The sequence below is a fragment of the Cebus imitator genome, unplaced genomic scaffold (assembly GCF_001604975.1).
Source record: "Cebus imitator isolate Cc_AM_T3 unplaced genomic scaffold, Cebus_imitator-1.0 Scaffold21, whole genome shotgun sequence".
Taxonomy (NCBI): domain Eukaryota; kingdom Metazoa; phylum Chordata; class Mammalia; order Primates; family Cebidae; genus Cebus; species Cebus imitator.
The window spans coordinates 10,460,293-10,466,714 of record NW_016107336.1 but is presented as its reverse complement, the minus strand read 5'-3'; the positions used below and the strand labels follow the sequence as shown (position 1 = coordinate 10,466,714).

The following is a 6,422-nucleotide window of genomic DNA, read 5'->3' as shown; positions in this document are numbered from 1 at the left end:
TTTTGAGATTTCAGCACCATCACCAAATGAACAAGTCCCAGGTAGCCTGCTAGAGGATGCATGACCATGTGGAACACAGATGAGCCATCACAGCTGAGTTGTTTTGGACCTGCCAGCCCTAAACCAATCTCACAGCTGTCTGCAGAAGCATGAATGAGATACGGCCAAGCTCCATTGAGCCTGGCCCAGATAAGCAGAACTGTCTCACAGAGCCCAGGATAATTTGCCAAACCCTAGTATTGTGTGCTCAATAATTTCTAGTTATTCTAAATCACTAAGTTTCAGGGTGACTTGTTAAGTGGTTATAACTACCTAATAAGTACATTTTGTTTTCCTTTTTATTATTATCTATCATAGTGTGTTATTATTTTCTGTGTTTGTTTATTTATTAGCTGTTTTTCTGCAAATGTAGGACAATTACATTATTTGTCTTGTTCTCTGATGTATTCAAAATGGTGACTGGCACATCAAAGGCACTTATTGAAAAGTTACTGAATAAACGAACACATGACTGGATGAATAAATGTCTGTAGGTAAACTTTCCAAAAGTACATTGATAAAAATGAATATTTCTATCAGTTAGATTAATAGCTTCTTTGCTCTCTAGAATGACTCAGTAATTTTAATGTATATTATTAAATCATCATTTCTGTTTTTTGTTTTAATTTGTTTTTCTGTACTTGCTTTCTACTTCAATTATTTTGCTATGATTTTGATTTGTACATGTCCATTACATTTAAACAGTTTTGGTAAAGTCTTCTTCTCTTAAAAAATTTTTAGCCACAATGATGTATCCACTTTTTTTTTTTTTTTTTTTGTTTTTTTTTGGAGACAGAATCTTGCTCTGTTGCCCAGTCTGGAGTACAGTATTGATATCTTGGCTCACTGCAAACTTCACCTCCTGGGTTCAAGAAATCCTCCTGCCTCAGCCTCCTGAGTACCTGAGATCCCACTTAGCTGATTTTTATGTATTTTTCGTAGAGACAGGTTATCATCATGTTGGCCATGCTGGTCTTGAACTCCTGACCTCATGTGATCCACATGCCTCAGTCCCTCAAAGTGCTGGGATTACAGGCGTGAGCCACCGTGCCCAGCAATGTATCCACTTTCATATGTTTATTGATTGATATAATATTTATTAACATAGTAAATTCTCAATATAGAAGGTTTATGAATTCACAAATATTTCCACTTTGTAAACTATCTTATCAGAAAATCAAAGAAGTGCTCTTTTGCAGAGCAAAGTTTTAGAGCTTGGAGGAAAGAGAAAGACATCATTAAAAATTCTTCATAGACCCATCAAGGATCTTTTAATCTACTTAAATCCAAACACAGAAGATCAGATTCTGATATGACATTATTTCTACATTTTTATAACAACTTTTCACTCACAAATCCAAGGCGACAATGGCATTAAAAATATTTACAGGACAAGATTGGTATGAAATACAAAAATGCTATAAATAGTATTATATTAGAACAGTTATTGTTATTTTCTGTATTTTTTACATGCCCTATTTGGCTATATAATTTTTATAATAAAAAACAGTAAATTAAGAAAGAATTCAAGCTTGCAAAGTATAGTTGGCCATATAAAGTAATTTCTAAAACAAATGTGTGGAAAGGAGACATTCAACTATGATAAAGGAGGTGCTGGATGCAAAGGTTTGTGATGGTCCCCAAAGGAGACGTAAGGATGAAGACCATCCTTAGCATTTCCCAGCAGTGCTGTCCTTGAATATAGGAGCCCCTTCCCTGTGCAACCACAGATGCCCACCAAAGCATGTATAACATTTATTAGCCTGGGGTGCCTAGGGAATTTCAGAGTACTTCTGAAAATCTGTACTTAATTCACTTCTACTCTGAGGAAAGTGAGACACACACAGATATCAAATGACTAATGAATGGTGGCTTCACTGGCAACAGCAGCCATTGTAGGTAACCAAATTGCTTCACTAGTATTCTGTAATCCACTGGCTTAGGAAAAGATTAAGTAACATTTCTTTTTTGAATCCATTTCAAATACTCAACTATGTTTATTTTAATAACTACAGTTATATGCACAAGACTGTAAACAGATCCCATTCATACTGACAGCCCACAAAGAGAACTCTGCATCCTTTCACGAGGTTTTTAGGCAATAAAACCTATATATATATATATATTTAAAATAGGTGTGTGTCTCATAAGATAAATTTTTAAACTCATTTATTGAATATATTCTGAACATTCCAAATTAGCAATTTATACCTAGAGAGAGGAAATAGAAATGCTTACTGTATAGTAATATAAAAATAGAAATCCATCACTATAGTACAACCCTCAAGAAAATACATAATTTGTGCCCAAAGGGGGTATATACACTAAGGTGACTTTGACTTCCTTCCTTGGTCTCTAAATAACATACCTGTCCACATGGGCAGGAACTGGAGGTTAGGCATGTGCCAAATCCCATGGGATCCACCTTATGGGATCACAGCTGTTGGTTGGTGAGAATTTGATCTCCCTGCAGACAGGATTTACATAGAGCAGACAACTCACAGTCAACTCTGTGGAACACAGCTTGTTTAACTGGATATGTGAGTGCACCAAGTGAGCCAGTGCCTTAGAGAACACTCGATTTTCATTAAGAGACTGTTCTTCTGATATTTTCAGTTCCATACTCATTGTCTAAAACCTGAGAATACTTGATATTCTGCTTGTACAGAATTTCAGTGTTATCATTAGTAAACGCTATCGAAACTGAGAGGATATTCTTCTTTCCTCTCTCAGAAAGACATCTGATAAGTTGCATCTGTTTGAAGATACAACCAGGGAATTGAACCAACCTTGGATTCCCACACCAGGTGGTAAGGGTTGCAGTAACCCAGCCTTTCTATGACTTTTTGGACAGTGGCACTTAAATCCTGAGGACAAGTGTCTCCTCTGTTGATAAGGAACATTGGCAGTGAATGAGCAGAAAAGAGAATGACCACCTCTCTTCTCTTCTCCAGTGTAAAATGGTCCAGCTCTTTCAGAATGTGGTCAGCAAGTAGTGCATGAGGAGGCAATGTGTGGGCCACCTGCTGACAGTGCTCCACTTCATTGTAGGCTTCTGTCCCACTTTATTACAGGATCTGTAGATGGCATTTAAGCTGCTGCCTGTGGTACAGCAGCTGTGCTGTGGATGCTGCATTAAAGCAATAGCCCTTTCTAGGCAATCCCTCTCCATCTCTTTATTTGCTTCTTTTGGCGAAGAATGGACATGCTAAAATCCAATAAAGTTCTTGTGAGGGGTTGTGTGGAGGTACAACTCATCCACCAGCTTCACCATGCCTTCTTTCTTCTTGGAAATTCTCATCTTGATGGGGGATCCACCTCTATGGTACTGCCCTTGAATCTTGGGGTTTCTGCATTTGGCAATGAATGGGTATAAACTTATTTTGAACAGGAAGTGTCATGAGGTCTTGGTCCAAAAGAACCTTAGAAGGAAGTTGTTAATGTGTCCGAGGGCTTCAGGTCCTCCCATGTTTAGCATTAATATTCTAGTTTTCGGCTTCCTCTTTTACACTTGACCTTGAGATTTTGCGCCATGGCCATGCTGGGCTGTCTCTGTGACACCTAACTGGCACTTCCATTGCTAACAGGCTCTCACGCTGCTTTATACCAGCCAATGCATTCTTGGGGCAACGTTCACCGAGTCCCAGACTCCATTCATGGCAGCAACCACAGGTTTCAGCCAAGTCAGGGCCAAGCCAGGATCGCTCCTCACCAGCATCCCAGGACACTTGACTTTGTGCGACCACCCATGGCCCTCCCAGCACCTATCTGTTTATTTGAATTGCTTCATTCCACTAAATACATAACAATCATAATGTGGTAAATCAAAAAGACATACATATACACACATGAATGTCCACAGATAGAGAAAATACATTCTGTACAGATAGTCAACACAGTCTTAGAGTCTTGTAAGTTTCTATAGTTGATCTGTACATTTGCTTCTGTCCTTCCTTGAGACCTGAATGACAAGGTAAATGTAATTCTTATTTTATCACAAAAAGAATGACGATCAGTTTCTTCTTGCTTGCTGGGAATTTATTCTGGTTTTAGAGTTTCGGCTTCTAGTTGATGTGATTTAGAAGAAATCTATGACATTCAATATAGAATATTGAGGATATCTTTTACAATTCATTAGATGTCTTCTGTATGAGGTTCAATTAAGGTATTCCATTTACATTAATTGGAATAGTCTCATCACTAAACTTTCTCGGATTGGGCACCTTGTTACCCTGTCCTATGCTTTCCTTCTACGGGGGAGTGGGTTGTATCTTCATTCATAACAATCAGGTACCACTCCGTGCACATTTTTTATCTTAAAATTACTGTTATAGTCCTATGTCACCTGAAATTCTGTCTTGTTTTTTTTCTCTATGTGTTTATCTGTTCATAATATGTTACCATTATTTTGCCAGGATCAGGAGGCTCAAGAGATGAAAGACTGTATTCCATGTGCAGTGTCTAACTAGACTCTACCATTGCACCCTTGCCAGGCACAAAGATGAGGAATAGGAACCTTCCTTGCAGACTCCAAGGACACTTTTTCCTTGTTTTACAACTTGGGCCAGGTGTTACAGCTTCTTATATACAATAGATACTCGATTGAATTCTATAAAGAAATCTCCCTTACCTTCCTCTTTAATGTCATTGCCTTTTTTTTTTTTAATCTGTTTTTCCACTCACTGAAATGCCTCTATCTGGCAAATTCCTATTCTCAACTCAAAGCGCAGCTGATGTATCACCTCCTCTTAAGTCTTCCTTGACCACATCCAGATGGAGTCAATCACTCCTTTATTTTTACGTCCTCAGTGCCTTGCACATACATGTATCAGCAAACTTAGAACAGTTTACCATAACATATACCTATTTGTGTTTCTATGTCTTATTGATGAACTCCTGATTAATAAAACCATGTCTTATCCATCTTTGCTACTTTCCAGATCTAGCACCGTTCCTTGTAATAGCAGGCCATTAGTAAATGTTCAATTTAATGTAATTTTGTGCATTTAATTTTCTCTCTCTGGATCTCAGTATCTTATTTCCAAACAATGTTGCCTCAGTTTTAAAGCTTTTCTATCCCTGCCACTCTAGCTGTATGACTTTGAGTAAACTACTTAACTTTTCTGTGCTTTATTTCTTTTACCCTAAGAAATGGGAATAGTGATATCTACTTTATATGATCATGATAAAAAATAAATGAGCTTAGTTATGGATAATACTCAGCATAGTTCTTGACATGTAATAAATATTAGACACATGTTAACATCATCATCATTTTCTGTTACACCTGTATTTACATTAGGCAGTATACTTTCCTCTGTCCTATCACTGCTAGCTCTGTGCTACCTGTTAATGTTTCTGTCACTCTCTCTGAACCATGAAATATGAGCTCAAGGTCAAAGATGTTGCCTGTCCATATGTATTTCCTTAGCCCCAATAGTGCCTAAATAGCTATTGCTCAATTAATGTTTATTTATATGACTGATTGCATGCATGGAAAACATACATATTAAAGAATTAGAGGACTTACAGAGGAAAGAATATTTAACTCTTTTAACAATTTCTGAAAGGATATGTTCAAGAACATCTATTTGGACTGGGATCTGTAATCTCCACTCATCAGATGGAGGACCCATATATATATGATGAATTAAGGTAGATGTTTACATGGTGGCATCATCCCTGCAAGCTCAGTCCCACACTTCACTTATCTCATCCCCATGATTTTGGAGAGCAGGGATGCAGTTTTTCCCAAATCCTGGCAGTAAATCTGCTTTCTACTCCTATGTGACAGGTGGTTCTCAGACAGGTAGGCTGGTAGAGCTGGGCTTCCTTTCATGCTGTCAAGGAGGAGAAGCATCCTGCTGCTTGACAGCCAAACCTCACCATCATAGTAAGAGTCTCTTTTTCTTTTAATTCCCCTAGCCAGAAATCTTTGAGAGATTTGGTCCTTTGTGAACAAGGCTGTTGCAGATTGGCGGAGCTCCGCTGTGGTCTGCATATCCCCGTGCAACGTATTTCCATATGCGTGGGGCATATGCCTCCTCCATTCTGCCATCTGACTTGTCTTAGACCAAATGCTGAGACGTCTCTTGGGTAAGGGAGGAAAAAAGCCCAGAGTCAACCTCAGGCTTACATAGCAACTTATCTTTCTATCTAGTGCTTCTCAAATTTTAACGTGCTTACCAATTACCCAAGATCCTTGTTCAAAGTAGATTCTGACTGACATATTCAGGTGTTTTGCCTGAGATTATGCATTTGTAACAATGTTTCAGGGATCGTTCCAAATGTGGTCCCCACACTAACAGCATCAGAATCACCTAGGACCTGAATCAGAATCGACCTTTTAATAATAGCCCAGGTAATTTGTGTGCACTTTGTGA

General features: G+C 38.3%; 1 pseudogene; it reads right to left on the bottom strand.

The window, feature by feature from the left end:
• Positions 1 to 2,433: 2,433 nt before the first annotated feature.
• Positions 2,434 to 3,532, bottom strand: LOC108298966 (annotated as a pseudogene).
• Positions 3,533 to 6,422: the final 2,890 nt, after the last annotated feature.